The following is a 16,157-nucleotide window of genomic DNA, read 5'->3' on the forward strand; positions in this document are numbered from 1 at the left end:
TGGTATATTCCCCTTCTATTGGGTCACTAACTGTATCACTGCTTTAGGATACACCAAGAAAAGTGAGCTAATGCAAAGTACTTGCAAGAAAATGACTTTGCTAATACACTAATATTGATTATAAGCCTTTACACGTGGAGCACTTATGTGTGATACAATAAATGGTTTCAAATTTTTTCAAGACACAATTGTATTATTGACAGAATATTTTTATGTTGCCTTGTCCACTCTGTTTTTGAAATGCTTACTAAATATTTTGTATTTGCTTATAAAGAAAAATAGATTTTCAGGTTTCAGGTTCTCTGCTGCCTGTAGCTGAGAAGATCAATATAAGTGCTGAATTTTCTTCAATTTTTTATACTGCTTGTAATGGTTTAACCACAGCCAGCAAGCACCACAGAGGCTCTCTCACTTCCTCCACATTGGAATGGTGGAGAAAATCACAAGAGTAAAAATGAGAAAGGTTATGGTTTGAGATAAAGACGGTTTAGTAAGTAAAGAAAAGTAAAGCAAGGAATATATTCACCACTTCCCATGGACTGGCAGGTGTTCAGCCATCTCCAGGAAATCAGAGTTCATGTAGCTTGGGAAGACAAACACCATCACTCTGAATGTCCCCTGTGGTTTCCTTCTTCTTCTTTAGCTTTTTATTGCTGGGTATGAAGAAACTGCTTTTTAGCATTTTTTTACCATCTGTTTATGAATGGGTTATGATTCATTATAATATCTGAAATTAATTTTATTGCCATTGCTGGCATAGGATTGAACTATGCAAACGCACAGAGATAGGGTTAGGCATAGCCACATGATTACTTCCACTTCCCAAGTTCTGGAGATTTTTGTTCATTAATTTTATAAATCAAAGGGCTTGAAGAAGCATGTCTGTGGGAAAGCCTGACAGAAAATATTGGGTTAAAAAATAAAGGCTATTAGTATATTGCATAAAAATGTTAAGCTTTACTTAGTCTAAAAATGATAGGGCATAATTAATATTTATTGAATTTATTCTACAGGTAAAGAAATTTTCCGTCCTTAATAGGCTCATGTTACACAGAATCTTGTTATGAACTTAAAAATAAAAAGGTTTCTCCCCAGCATCCTTGAATGTGGCAAATATTACATAGGGATTTAAATTCTCCTCCCTGCAGGCAGTTTGTCCAAGACCTTCTGTAATATTCTTTAGAGGATTATAAAAACTTGCTCAAACAAAGCACACGGGGGCTTGCCCAATCAAACACTTGGATGAAAAACTTCATTCTGTTCTTTACATGACTCTGTTAGAATATTAATGTAGCTTCACCTTTTGATTTGAATGAGCTAATCAGAGGAAGAGTTTTATTCAGCTTTTCTTTGCCCAGCTCAGGCAAGTCTACACGATATTCAGTTTATTAAGGGGTTATTAGTTAATCTGCCCCTGGTGTTTATGAAAAGCCTTCCACCATCTCACACAGTTCTTCAAATTACTCCATCAATGAATCCTTATTATCAGGTGAGGCTTAAATTGCATAGAAAACTTTTTCAGATCCCTTGATTTTGTTTATGTTTCACCTCTATATTTTTTTGCATAAAATAGTGCACCAGGATCCATACTAGAACTGGTACAATAATTTTACCCCAGAATTTCAATTATCCAAGGATAATATTTTGTTTTTCTTTTGTCAATTACGTAAGAAGATGAATCTGCACAAATTCTCATTTTCACTATCAATCATTTGCAAAACTTTTTTTTTCTCTCTGTCATTTCACAGGTCTTAAGTTGTCTAATGGTTTACATATTTTCACATAAATATTGTTAGGATGTACTGAGAGATTTTTTTAAAGCCAACAGTGTAATAGATCAGTATAACTGAGTGGTTTTATTTATGGTGTTCATTGGTTCAGCATGAAACACAACACATATAGAAATTGTATTTATTAAAGAGTTTGCACATAAAATATTTAAAGTGAGAAAAAAAAAAAAGCCCTCAACAGAAGTTAAATAGCCCTAGGGGAGAAGAACTATTGCTTGAAATTATGCAAACTATCAATCTTAAAAATAACCACTCTCTAGAAGAAGACAGTATGTCTATCAAACAAATTTCTATGAGGTGAACTAAAAATCAAAACAACAGTTCCACTCCTACATATATTATTTATTGGACACCAATAGTTTGTTTGGAGAAAAAAAATTAACGTAAAAAGCACATTTACAGTTCTTTCCTTTCTTGCCCTACTTTATTCATTCATGCATGGCATTTTTTACTTTTTAAAACACATTTTCCTCCCTGTTTTCCCTCATTAGAATCCTAGTAGATATTTTTTCATTTAAAAAATTTGTAATGAATGCTGAGAAACATACACACACAGGATAATTACTTCTTAAATCTATCTATTTGCTGTTTCCCATTATTAAACTACTTGGATAGAGTTGATAGTTGACCTGTTGTTTTTACTCCTACCTGTCCCTAAAATGTGGAGATTCCAGAAGAATTCAGAATATTAAAAGATCTATAAATATAAGTTACTGTAAATTCTCATTAATTAGAAAAAATATAATTTTATTTACTGAAAATAAAATTTATGTACATCAATAATAAACAAAATTATTATAGTTTCTCATTTTGTTTGTTATCAATTGTCCATTTTTTTCACCTGATGAACAATATCTGTCAGAAAATTGTAGATAATTCTTTTTTATATCAGGGCCTTGCTGAATAATTGTAAGCATTTGTGAAATGCTTTGCTAGTAGGATTATATATCTGTTATATTTATTTGGAAAGTCGTTTCTTGAGAGCAGAATTTTAATGCAAACAAAACAATGTAGGCTTAATATTGTGGCAGAATTTGCAAAAATCTGCTATATGCTAAAAATTCCATTGTCAAATATACTTGGTATGTCACTATAGAAATTTTTAACAATAACATTTTGCTTTACAGTGTGGAGTAGAGAGGCAGACTTGAGAGAAATAGGAGAGAGTAAGGTTAAGATTTCACATTTACTAGTACACATTGTAAGTAACTTTATTGAACTCCAAAACACCAAGAGGGGAGTCAGAATTCAGGAGGAGGACTTTAAACAGGCAAAATATTAAAAGAAAATTGGAAAAAATAAGGAGCATTTTTATCCCATTTTTAAGCTGATAGATATGTTCAGCTATTTCCTGAGGGAAAAAACCAAAATCAGGGCATGTCAATCCAAAATCTATTATGTATCCAAGCATCAATGATTCAGGCTTTTAGAAGTAAAATGGATGATCTGACTTTTGAGTACAATATTCTCAGAAGTTGTGTCTGTCGTTCTTTACTTTCATTGTGAAATGAAACTACTAAATCCTTCACCAGGGTTTGATTTATAAAGTTTGAAAAGGCCCTGCTAACTGTCTCCAATGGGCCTTGCAAAGCTGAAGGTATTCATCTCCAGTTGTCCCAAACATTTTCCTTGCCAGTTTTTCTCATGCTAGCAGAGGGTGTATTTTCTTAACATCAGACTAAGCTAAGGGAAGGACAAGCATATTTTCTGAAAATACTCTAAGAAAGTTCTTACAGATTGATGACAGTTGGTAATAAAAGTATGCTTTTGGCAGAATCTACCAAATGCCACTCTTAAGTGGCTGAAAACTAGTGTTGCCTTAAGGCTATATAGATATCTCTAATTATGTGAACACAGACATTATATGCAAATACTCCATGAGAAAAACTTGAGTACTTTTTTTGGAGGATTAAATGCTTGCACAATGGAGGTACTAAATGATTGTTACCCAAATATGCAATATGACAGCACCACTGTTTAACCCATGTGGGTATTTTATATTGTGAGAAATATTTTATATTTTTCCCTGGGTGCTGGAATTGGTTTTTTTAAACTTTATTTCTGTGTGTTTCATTGTCTTGCATGTTCACAGAAATTCTTATCCAAAGGAGTAACCTTAAAGAAGTCCTATTTCTGCCTTTGCTTCCAAGACCACAATCTAGGTGTCTTCAACATTCATATTATTCCTATAGCAATACTCCTTATATCCTTCATTGAACTGTTCATACCATTTCTCAAAAAATAATTTTTCTGTGTCATCTATTTTCTGCTTTACTATGCTGCTTCAATAAACATTCTCAGATGAAGTCTCCTCATGCTGCAGCAGAAACAAGTGTTGTCTCTTTTTTTGTCCTGTGTAAGAAGAAAGATGACAACATCAGCATTTATCTCAGGTGATAAAGTTAGTGTTGCTTTTAACACCTGTGTAGATACAACCTCGTCTCAGACTCTATCTGGGCAATCCCTACGTATATTAAGCACCAAAATACAAGGAGTCCTTCTTCACAATTTTCTTTGACTAGCACAACAAAACAAGGTGCATTTTATAGTTTGATCTTGTGTACAGTTCTTCTACTGTTGACACAAATAATTCTCTAAAATGAATTTATTGTACTTATATAAGAAACTGGTTCCTTATATTTTAAAATAATCACAAAAGTAATTGTCTTTTTAGCCTGTACCATCACAGTATGATTTACACCTGCTCTTTATGACTTTTGCATCTTAAAAGTATGACTTTTATATGCCTATTAATAACTATTTAAACTCCTTTTAGTATTTACCATCCCTTTGTTCAATTGAATTTTATGACATGCAAGTCAGAAGTAAGAATGTAAGTACTGTGCTACCAAACATATATCAAATATATAGCACATACAGCTAATAACATATTAATGTGATCTCAGACATGTATAGTAGATCAGTTCCCAAACACAATCAACAATTGAAGATGTAAATGTTGCTCATCAAAAAGCATGTTCAACAGAATACCTGTAAATTTTAGCGCTGGTGAGTCTGTATTACTTTTCCCTTTGCTGTTGCTTTCCCCATTTTTCCAGCTAAATGGAATCTGAAAGAACTGCAGATTTTCTGAAATAACAGCAGATTTTTTGAATTTCATTACGGTTTAGGAAGCTTTCATCGTGTATCAAACTTGTGGTTATTTTTTCAATTTAGATAATGATTGTCTTCTAAAATTGCCATGGATAAAAATCTTTGATGCATCAAAGAGTGCTTAAGGACCAATATGTTCAATTTAGAAAACTGATTAACGATTAACATTATATAAATACTTGCTATGAGATTTGTTTGATATTATGTTGAGACAATGTGACCTGTTTGTCAGGTCATACATGATAAAATGAAACAATTTCTAATATGTTCTTTGCAAAATATTGTATTTCCCAATGTTGGGCAGAAAAGCTACATAATTTTAAAATAATAGACAATGATGTGCACATTATGGAGAAAAAAATTACAGGGGTTAGAGCATTAGAATGCCAGTAAACATAAAGGTAGTCTTTGTGCTAATATATTAGATATTTCTGTAGATTATCCCTGCAAGACAATGTCTTTCTAATGTCCTGGGAGAAACTTTTGTGATCAGTTTTTTTGCAACTAAAATTGTCCTAATGCATTCCTCTGACTTCTTATCTGTCATTACCCCCAGGCTCACAAAGCTTTCCAGCCATGCAATCCTTAGTATTACTTTAATCTTCTTTTCTATCTCACATTTCACCACCATTTGTTAGATCTTGTATTTTATTCTTCCATATCCCCGTAAGCTGCTTGTTTGTCCACTCCAGAATCAAAAGCTCCATCCAAGCACATTTTAATTTTTTTTGTCGTGATTGTTTTAGTCTCCTCTTAGCTGAACTCACTTTTTTTTCAGTCTGTTAAAAATGCCACTGGCAAAGTTACTCTTTGACTACTGTTTTGATCAGATTTGGCTTTTCCTCAAACTCTCACCAGCATTTCCACACAGAGTATGTCATGTTCAGCCTCTTAAATTTGTAGTTTTCAGTCTTTGAGGAATTTATGGTTTTAGCCTATTTCTTCAGCATTACATATCTTCTCTTGTTACTTCTTCTACAACTACAAGTACCACCTTCATCTCTTTACCTTTAGATTTAATCCTTTGCCTTCTCCTTTGCTGCTTATTCCACCTTTAGTTGCTCTGCTAAGATTTCAGACTTTTCTTTTAAATGTAAATTGCTCCTTCAAATAAAATGTACACACATACAAATCTTTGAGAGAAATTCTGGATGTTACTACTAATCAAATATAACAAAAGATGACCAACCTGACATCTGTCTAAGATAAGGTGACTAGAGGATGAGGAGAGAGAGGTGGATGTTTTTTATTTTAACTTCAGTAAGGCTGTTGACACTGTCTTCCATAACTACCTGATAGACAAATAATTAAATTAGTTCTAGATAAATGGAAAGAAAGTCTGAATGAAAACAGGCTCAACTGCTGGACTCAGATGGCTCTTGTCAGTGACAAAATATTTCTCTAGAGGCTAATCTCTAGTGGAGTGCCTCAGAGGCCAGCACTGAAGCCCATATTGTTTAACATCTTACTAATGACCTCGACAATGGGACAGAGCAAAGCTTCATCAAGAGTGCAGATCACACAAAATAGGAGGAATGGATGATAGACCAGATGGATGTGCTACTATTCAGAGGGATCTGGACAAGTTGAAGAAATAGACTGAAGAGAACCCACTCTGTTAAAGAAAAGGGGAGCACTAAGTCCTGCACCTGAGAAAGAGTAACCCAGACATTGGCATATGCTGGGGAATGACCAGCTGGAAAGCAGCTTGCCAGATAAGGATCTGAGGGTCCTGATACTATTGCAATGAAGGCCAATGATTACATTATGCAGATATGGTTGATCTTTTCTGCCTGCCAGGTACCTACCAAGATGCTCTATTACTCTCCTTGGAGTGGGAAAGGAAATACAGGGGTGAAATTATAAAGCATACGGATTGACATGATGACAGGGAAATCATTCAATATTTTTTGTCACGGACAAAACACACTCAAATTGGGGAAATAGCTGAAATAAAACAAAGTTAAAACATCATTCCCCCACTCCTCCCTTCTCTCCAGGCTCAACTTCACTCCTAATTCTTCTACCTCCTTCCCCTCCATGGTGTAAGGGGATGAGAAACAGGGACTGCTGCCTGCTTTAGTGTGGGTCCCTTCTATAGGAAACAGTCCTTAGGGAGCATCTCCATTGTCACTCCTTCCTATCAGCTGCAGTTCCTCAAGAACTGCTGAAACACAGGTCCTTTGCATGGGTTGCAGTCCTGCAGTCCTGCAAGTATCGACAGCTGCAGCATGAGCAGATTGCAGAGGGCCGTGGTCTTTCAAACACTAAATATTTCCAAGGATAGAGACTTCAGGACTTCTCTGGACAACCTATTCCAGGGTTTGATCAATATTTTTTTTCTTATATCAAAATAGAATGCCTTCTTTTTCCTTTTGGTCATATTGCCACTTTTCCCATACTCCCGTATTTGTTCCCGCACCTTCTTCATTCTGCTTTTTGTTTAGTGTTCTATTCTTTCTCTTTCTCCTGTCTAACTATCTAAGTTTAAATGTTATTTTTGTAAATAGGAGGAATAGGAACTAGATTCCTAGGTAGATTATTTGGAAATATTGTTTCAAATCTTTAAAACCTAAACTCTCAGCGTCTTGTGATTGCTATATCAGTTAATAATAACAGTAATTCTTCCTGGCAAGAGCAAACAAGCCGTGGTATTGGCTTAGATTTCTTCCCCGGGCTTTTCTGGCACAACAGTAGTTTCTAACATTCAGGCAATCAGGCATTAGTAACACTGTCAGGCATTTGTTAAACTTTAGGCTCCTTGCCATTATAGTTGCAAATCTGTAAATCTTTGGTGTTTATGCCAATAAGAGCTGATAAGTTGTTGCAGTTTAAAATGAACACGTCTCAGATCTGATTCTGCTTTTAACTTAAACAGCTGACTAACCTAGGGTAGCCTGAGCTGCCTGGTCCTATGACCTACAGGGAAGAAAATAACACCTCAAAAAGTAATTTTCAGAGACCTGTTAGATTCAATAGCAGAACCTCCTCTACACATGTTAAAACTAGAAGAAAATAATTATAATTTTCACAGAGGCTGCAAAAATATTCAGGCTTTATGGAACTCCCCTACAGTTCTTCATCCAGTCTTGAGGTGATAAGAATAAAACAAGAAGGTAAAGGAACAGTTCTCTCTTACCTCCTGGACATTTAGACTAACTGCAATTTGTAGTTCTGACTGAAGCAGAACAGTTCCGGAGATACTCACCCCAGCTTACCTAAGAACTACTAGTGACTCAAATTTTTCATACTAGGAAATTAAGCACTAAAACTGAATGAAGTAATATATTTCAAATTTAGTTGAATTCTACAGCACCACAGGAGAAGGTGTTTACTCAGATAGGACTGTAACAAAGCAGTAGATAATAATAAATTTTATATATAGGCAGTCAGGAAAAAAATATTTGCAGGTTTACTGCTCACTTCATAATATCTTAATTCCAACTTGGACTTGGTCCTATTTGGACTCTTTCCCTTATCCAGCTGATTATTACTCTGCTGGAAATGAAACCACGGAGACAGATCTTCCTTGTAAACTAATATTACAACTATTTCACATTTAATTATCCCCTTTTGCCTGTCTGTAACATCTAATTTTGTGTATTCCTCAAGAAGCATGAGACTACCATACAATAGGTGTAGTGATTTTTTTCACAATGAGCTATATTATTTGCAAGTGAATATTTTAATCAGTTTTCCTAGCATGTGCTTTTGACTCCTATTTCATCAGATTACAGTCACAAATATGAAGTATTTTAATTATGTAAAAAAAGTTTTTTTGTGTGTCTCAAATGTATGCTTAAGTCTCTCAACTGTAAAACATAGAACTTTATTTTTATATATTTCAATCTTCCAAATATTAGGTAATTTTTCCTCCAGTGCAAATAAAGACCAAAATAAAATTACCATAGTACCTCAAAATCAGTAGGTCTTATGCAGAATAAAACAGCTAAGTTTATAACAGGTCAGTGTGAAAGGACCTTTGTCTTCTTACGACATTTATGAAAAATTATAAAGGTTACTTCAACATCTAGGCCTCTAGCTAATCCTAACTATTTAATCTTTGATTTGTTATGAAAAACTAGAGATAATTATAGGATGTGTTATGTTTTCTCTCTCTCTCACACACACATACACACAAAGCCCCAATACTCTCACAAAACAGGAATGTATAAAACTAATTTGCTTATGACACTAATTTTTATTTTATTTTTAAGTGTTATTCAATAAATAAATTTGAAACAAAACACAGACTTTTTACCAAAGTTAGATATATGTTTGATGGACAGGTATTAGTATATTTTGTTTTCATGACAATATATGCAGATAGGAAAAACAACAGCCTTAAAGCTCAGAGACAATCACTCTGACAATTGCTTCCTGGATAAATACTTTTCTTTAATCATATAATGGAGACATGAGCAGGTCTGCACATACAGAATCAACTGCTGTACAAAGGCAGGGGTTTATAAAACCAAGCAAACAACCCCCACCATGTAGGCCAGGTGTAAATGCAGTGGTCTTATTTGGATAGGTCCTGAGCATTTGGCTTCTTTCTCTAAAATGAGCCAGTGTCAGCATTTACAGAAGTCTTATTGGTCAGTGCTTAATTTTAGGCACATACATGAGAGCATTATCTTTCATAGTTTTCCAGTAACAAAATGCAGACTGAACTTCTCACCTTTCTTGCTCTGGCAGCTGTGAGCATGCAAATGACACTGTGACACTTGAGCACAGATACAGGCATGAACATCTGACTATATGTCAGAGTTAGGCAGCAAGACAAAGAAAGTTGAAATAGAATTGTGTGTTGATCTAGTGATTATGTTCAACCTGATATTTATTCCTCTTTTAGATCAAAGCAATATTGCAAAACAAGACAAAGGCCTGAAATATTTTCAGGAATACAGGGTGTGTTTTTCAAAAGGAGGACTGTTAACGTAGACAAGAATAGTAACATTTTCCACATCTTTAGATTTATTTGGGATATTTTTAGGCGTTAAGATAAAAATCAATGCTTTCATAAGAGCAATATTTTATAGGAAGGATACTTCAATTAAGAGCTACTATTACTGTAACGACAAAAAATACTCAGGTAAAGAGCATATAACAAGAAGGGCATACTCATGCCCTAAATGAGGGTTTTAGTATCATAAGGAGCACAAAGTTTAACTTTTGCAGTCTGAAGTAATTTTGCACAAAAGATTTCTCTGGATATCACTGAAAAATCAATTCTCAGTAGTGTAGTACACACTTATACATGTGTCTCAAATAAATGAGAATATGATTTTTTTTATTTTCCTGTTTTCCAAGTTTTCTTTTTTTTATTTTCCTGTTTTCCAAGTTTTCTTTCTTAAATTTTATATTACATCATATTTCTGAATATTTTGGTGTTTTTAATTTGTTTATAACTTGGTACCTCTTACAAAATATATTGATGTTAATCTGTTTTGATCAGACATTTATTACTTGTGATATATTTCTATGCCCCAGGTAGATTAGAATTATAATCATCATGCAGTTTCCAAATTGTGATGTTTGCAATTATGAGAAAGGCCTTAATTTTACTGTATGCTAGGAGTTTTGCTTTCAGCATTCATGAGACTAATCTTCACAAGGATGTAGAAAATTCCTGTGCAGAAATTCATCATTGGAAACTTTTTAATCAGATTTCCTAACATACTCATATAGAAAAAGAATTGTGGAAAGATCAAATGTTCTGATGGTTGTTTTTAGCTTACCAATTCAACTGAAAATGAGCTATAGACATTTTAACACAACATTTTATTCCAGACAAATATTTCAAAAGAGCAACCATCACACAGAGACCACTTACTATAATAATAGCAATAATAAAAAGTTTGCATTCACTTGGGCTCACACTGGCATCTTCTTAAAATTCTATGAAATTGAAACTGAGTGAAATCAGAATTGTTGGCTACAAAAAAACCACTATTTTGAATCTACTTGTGTTGTTTATTCTTACACAGGGAATAAAACCTTCTTTTATCAAAATCAATTCAGACTAAACCAATGTCTGTGGGAAAAGAAGGTATCCTACACAGACATAGTATCACTTAGAGCTGCTTTGTATTATGGGAATAAAAATGCTTAGACAATGTTAGTTTTGTAGGGCATCAAGGTTTTTCAGCTTGCCTCAGGCAGGAAAAAGCCATTCCATAACAGATTTTTTAATTTCTCTCTTAGAGGGGTAAAACCAGCTTTCTACTGCATTTAAATTTACTCTCCCTAGTGCAGAGGTGACTATTTAATTTTGATAACTGTTCTGAAAATCTCCAAGAGAATAATAAAAATCTTACCATATACCTAAGTTCTCTTAATAAGAATACTTACAAGAATATGTTGCTACAGAGAATCAGACAGTATCTGTATATATAATAATATTTCAGAAAATATAATAAATTATGTTTTAGATAATATTTATTATAAGTAAATTTTTATTACAGTGAAATATGTTAAATAGTAAGCATTAATATTGTTAATCTGTGGAGCTAAAACAGTCATATGTCATAACATGTGCTTCTTGGTAATAATGAATATAATAAATTGTCATGTTCATAACCTGCCACAGCATGAGTTGTCAACTTATCAAACAAAATGCAAGGGCTTTCAGGAAACATTGAAGAAGTGGTGTTAGTTTTTTTCTAGGTGTTATTTCTGGCTCTATCACTCTCATCAATAACTAGATGTTAAACCACTTATTAAGCTGAATAGTGGCTGTGGTGAGTGCTGTGAAATCTAACATGCAGGTGTAATAACTTTGTTGAAAAAATATAAACCCTATTTGAGGAGAGTTTTATATAGGTGTACATAAATTAAGAATGTCCTGTTTGTAAATTTTTAATGCAAATTATTTACTTTAATATCCATAATTTAGATTTAGATCTACATTCAAATAGTGCATTATAACATGTCCTGCAAATGGGGTATTGGAGCTGTTCAACATTAGGAAAAATAAATAGCAGGACTGACTCAGCAGATTTGAAATAAGCAAATATAAGTTTATTTTATAACTTTGCGACCAAATTCTAAGTCTACAATTTTATGGTTTCTTTTCTTCTCCAGTGTCCACATTTGTCATGTCCTCAGCCTTTGCATTGTTGAATAAAATGTACCTTTTGGTACTTTAGCAACGGTTATGCTAAGGAGAAACATAACAGTAGAAGCCTGCATTAAAAAGGTTTTGGTGGATTTTTCTGGTTTTTTGCTTTTATTTTTGTCTTAGCTTCTGCCACCTTAATGTGAGATATTTCTAGTTCTTCTATGCTCACCCAAAAAAAAAATGTTGGAAATAGCTTGGCATTTATACATTTCCTTTTGACATTATCAGGGTTAATTAACTTATAACCTCCCCATTTGTGGAACATGTGAGAGGCAATAATGTCACCTGGGATCATAACCACAGAAGTTGCACGAGGCAATGTTTACTGCTATGTGAAATGCTCCAGTAGCTATTATGCATGAAATTTAGAAAGAGAAAGAAAACCAGAAAATCAGTTTTAAATTATCTCATAGAGGGCTATGGAATGAGAGGGACGTCCTCAGTAGCAACATAACTGCAGACAGTATGGTTCAGTAGCTTGGGTCAAAGGCGACATTTAGCTCTGCCGTCCTCAAGAGAGGCATATCTCATGGGAGCAATCCCTTTATAATGGACAAGAAGATATCATTATTTCAGAATGCTTTATATTCAAGAATGAAAATGCTTCAAGTACAAAGCTTCATAGTTATTAATTCAGCACTAATGCAAGGTATGGAAGTTAATTTAAGTAGCTGGACATTGAGGAATGATTCTTTATCAGAACAGTTAGACTGCACAGTATCATACAATGTGATGGCAGGAATAAAAGTTCCCCAGGAGTTTGCATCCCAAACTGTTTGTATATTGCCCTGTATTTTTTTAAGGAAAAAAAAAAACACCAAAAAAAGCAAAACAACAATACCAACCATGCTGCGATAGGATTTAAGTGTGTTATCACAGATAAGTGATGTGTTGTAATTGTAATATTCAAAATAGATTGGAGAAGGAGGAAAAATGAGGTCGTGAGGAATACTGTAGAGAAGACACAAAATAAAAATAAAGGACATTGTATTGCATTCAGATTTTTGGAAGGAATGTTCAAGAAAAATGAACATGGATGAACATGAATTCATGGATGAGCATGAATTTACGTTCAATAAAAATGAACATGGAAAAATATGGCTGCAAAGCAGGAGTATTTTGTGAGGTAATGGCAGCTGAAACAAAAAGGGAAAAATAAGTCAGTCTATCACAAATTTAGATGGGCTCTAAAATTGTTGGGAAGCAGTTACCATTGGCAGTTGGAGGAGTGGCTGAAGGCATTCAGTCTCAGAACACTCACAGAAACTGTGATAAATGAGACCCACCTTTTTACACAGAAAATATTACAATTGTGTTGAGAATGCTTAAGGAATTTAAACATATTTCAAAATACCCAGATGGTTAGGAATTTTTACCCTTGTGCCCCAACTCCCTCTTGTGATGTAGAGTACTGTGAACTTTCTGTTCAGACATTATTAAAAGCTTAAAGAGAAGTAAAGCTTTCTGTATTCAAGGATATTCTCAACACCAGTGAGAACACAATTCCTTAGAGGACTCCCAAGGCACAGATGAATTTCACATCACTCTAGATACCTACTTAATTTGCTTAATCAGTGGGGTGGGACCAGGCTGCTCTGAGAGATCTCCATCCATAAGAAGACTGATGAGAATTACACATGTGAAGGAAGTTGCATGCGAAGATATAATTAAGGGCTACTCATAAGCATCTTGATGCAATAAATATGACTTAAGATGTACCTGGATAATTTTGGATTTTATATATTTATAATGAAAATATATACTAAGAAATGGCTTTTCTTGGTTTAGTTTCGTCTTTTTCCCCCTCTCCCAATAGTTTTATTCTGACTTTTTTTACCAGGGGAAAAAAGTTTATTGCTATCAGGGATCAATATAAAAATCCTTGATTAACTTTAAGAACGAAAATCTTCAAAAGTGTTTTAACATTTCTTTTAGGAGATGAAAAAGCAAATTAAAATTTCATATTTTCTTATTATGCAGAAAAATGGTGGGCAACATCAACAGATCTTGAGGGCTGCTTTGCTTTATCATACTGAAATCTGATAGCTCTTCTAAATCTTATTTTTACTATGGTACATGGTATTGTAAATGAGATATCTCTATTTTCTCTCTATATATAAAATCATAAATGCTGCTTTGGATTATTCAGACAATATGTCAGTGTGTGACATGGGCGCTTCATATGCTTGTACACATATAACTGAAGCTTGCCAATACTTCTATGACTCTTTCAGGGCCTTAGTTCTTTGTGAAAATTCCATATGTGCATGGAATTCCATACAGTGCTTGATTACCTTAACTATGTATGTCACCGCATATAATGAATAAGTCATATTGGTAACATACCTGACATGTCTTATTTTACATTGAATATATAAAAAACATTCTTTAAAAAACAAACACACCTGTAGATTATGTAGCTTGCACTATTTTTTTTGCAAACAATACGCCTGAGTTTCTGGCTTTCAAATTTTCTGACCACTATCTTAGCTGATCTCATCCTATAAAAAAATACAAAAATTTGTTCCTTTCAGATCAATTTCCCCTTACCTCTCTAGCCCAAATACTGTATGCAATTTATTTTTTTAAGAAAAAAAAAAAAGCAATAAGTCATCCATCTCTGTCTAATAAGAAATTAAATAACTAAATCCTGAATTTTTTATCTGCACTGAAGGAATGTGTCTCTCATATCCTCAAGTTTTGTTGATCTGGAGGCCTATCAGCCTAGCTGTACCATGCAGACTAACAGCTGAAGATAAGAGCTCAGAGAATTAGGAAATGGAGAACATTTGTTTCTGTTTCAAATTTTTAATTTTTTTTTACTAGTTTTTTTCAGTTGCTATCCTTTAGAGATCTCCAGATTTTATCTTTTTCTTGAAAGTTTCTCATGTGATCCTAGTTAGAACAATGTCATGCTAACTATACACATTCTATTCAGGAGTTTTAAAAAGGGAGAGGAGTGAGAAGAAATTAGACTAAGTTGTGGGAAGAAATCAGGCTAAGTTGTAATCATGGCGGAGCAAGCATGGCATGTATCCTGTTCACAAAAAGATGGTCCAAATATGTTCTCTGCTTCTTCAGTAATCTAATAAAATTTTAATGTAAAAATATTTGGAAAATACAACTTAGGTTTATACTGTTTGACTTTTTTTTTCTCACGATTCTTCTTCTTCTCCTTCTATGTAATTACTTAATAATTTCCTGCAGAAATATTTAATTCATGGCTTGCCCTTCCTTCTACACATTTCAAAACTGCTTGCCTGACCTTTCACTTTCTCATGACACACTACAGTGCAGTTCCAAATCTCTTCTCCAATTAATCTGCACACGGGCACAAGTGAAATACAAAGTTGGGAATTGGATTGCAATTTCTGTGTTATTACTACTGAGCAAAGGCCAGCAAACTCATGTTTCTTGCATTAGCTGGCCCCTGCTGTTTCACTTAAAATCCATTTGTTTGATACGAACAGGTTATAGAAATTAGACTCAGAATTTTAAATGTTTAGCTAAAATATATACAGTGATGGACTACTCTGTTGAAAAGTATCCCCCCCTCCCCCCACAAAAAAAAAAGAAAAAAAACCTCACCCAAAAAGTCATATTTGGATATCTTCCTTCAACTCTAAAAAAAATATAGCTGCAAAGACTCAGAGTGACAATACAAAATAAGATAGTATATGTATTTTTCTTAAAATTTGCCAGTGGAAGCAGATGGGGTAACAAATAAGTAGTCATTATTCATTAGAGTTTCTGCAGACAAAACTTATAATATATACAGGATATAGTATCAATTCCTTTACGGAAAAAAAAAAATCTTTTTAGAAATTCCTTTTACATTGGTTTTAGGGAAAAAATCTATTAAAAACACCAAAAATGAGATAACACCAAAAAGTGTCTTCTGGCACCATTAGTTATGTTTCTTTATTGGGTTATTTCAAGAACTGGAGGCATTACCCAGAGAGAAAATTCTACTGACTTTTCTTCACTGTTCTAGGACCCAGTAAAAACATTTCACACAATATTCTTCACACTTAAGAAGGATGTTGATAATTTTCACCAAAAAAAGTAAGATAATGGCAATTTTATTATGCATAACTAGGTTTTCCAAGTACTGTACATCAAATGAACCT

Source organism: Motacilla alba, chromosome 2, assembly GCF_015832195.1.
Source record: "Motacilla alba alba isolate MOTALB_02 chromosome 2, Motacilla_alba_V1.0_pri, whole genome shotgun sequence".
Taxonomy (NCBI): domain Eukaryota; kingdom Metazoa; phylum Chordata; class Aves; order Passeriformes; family Motacillidae; genus Motacilla; species Motacilla alba.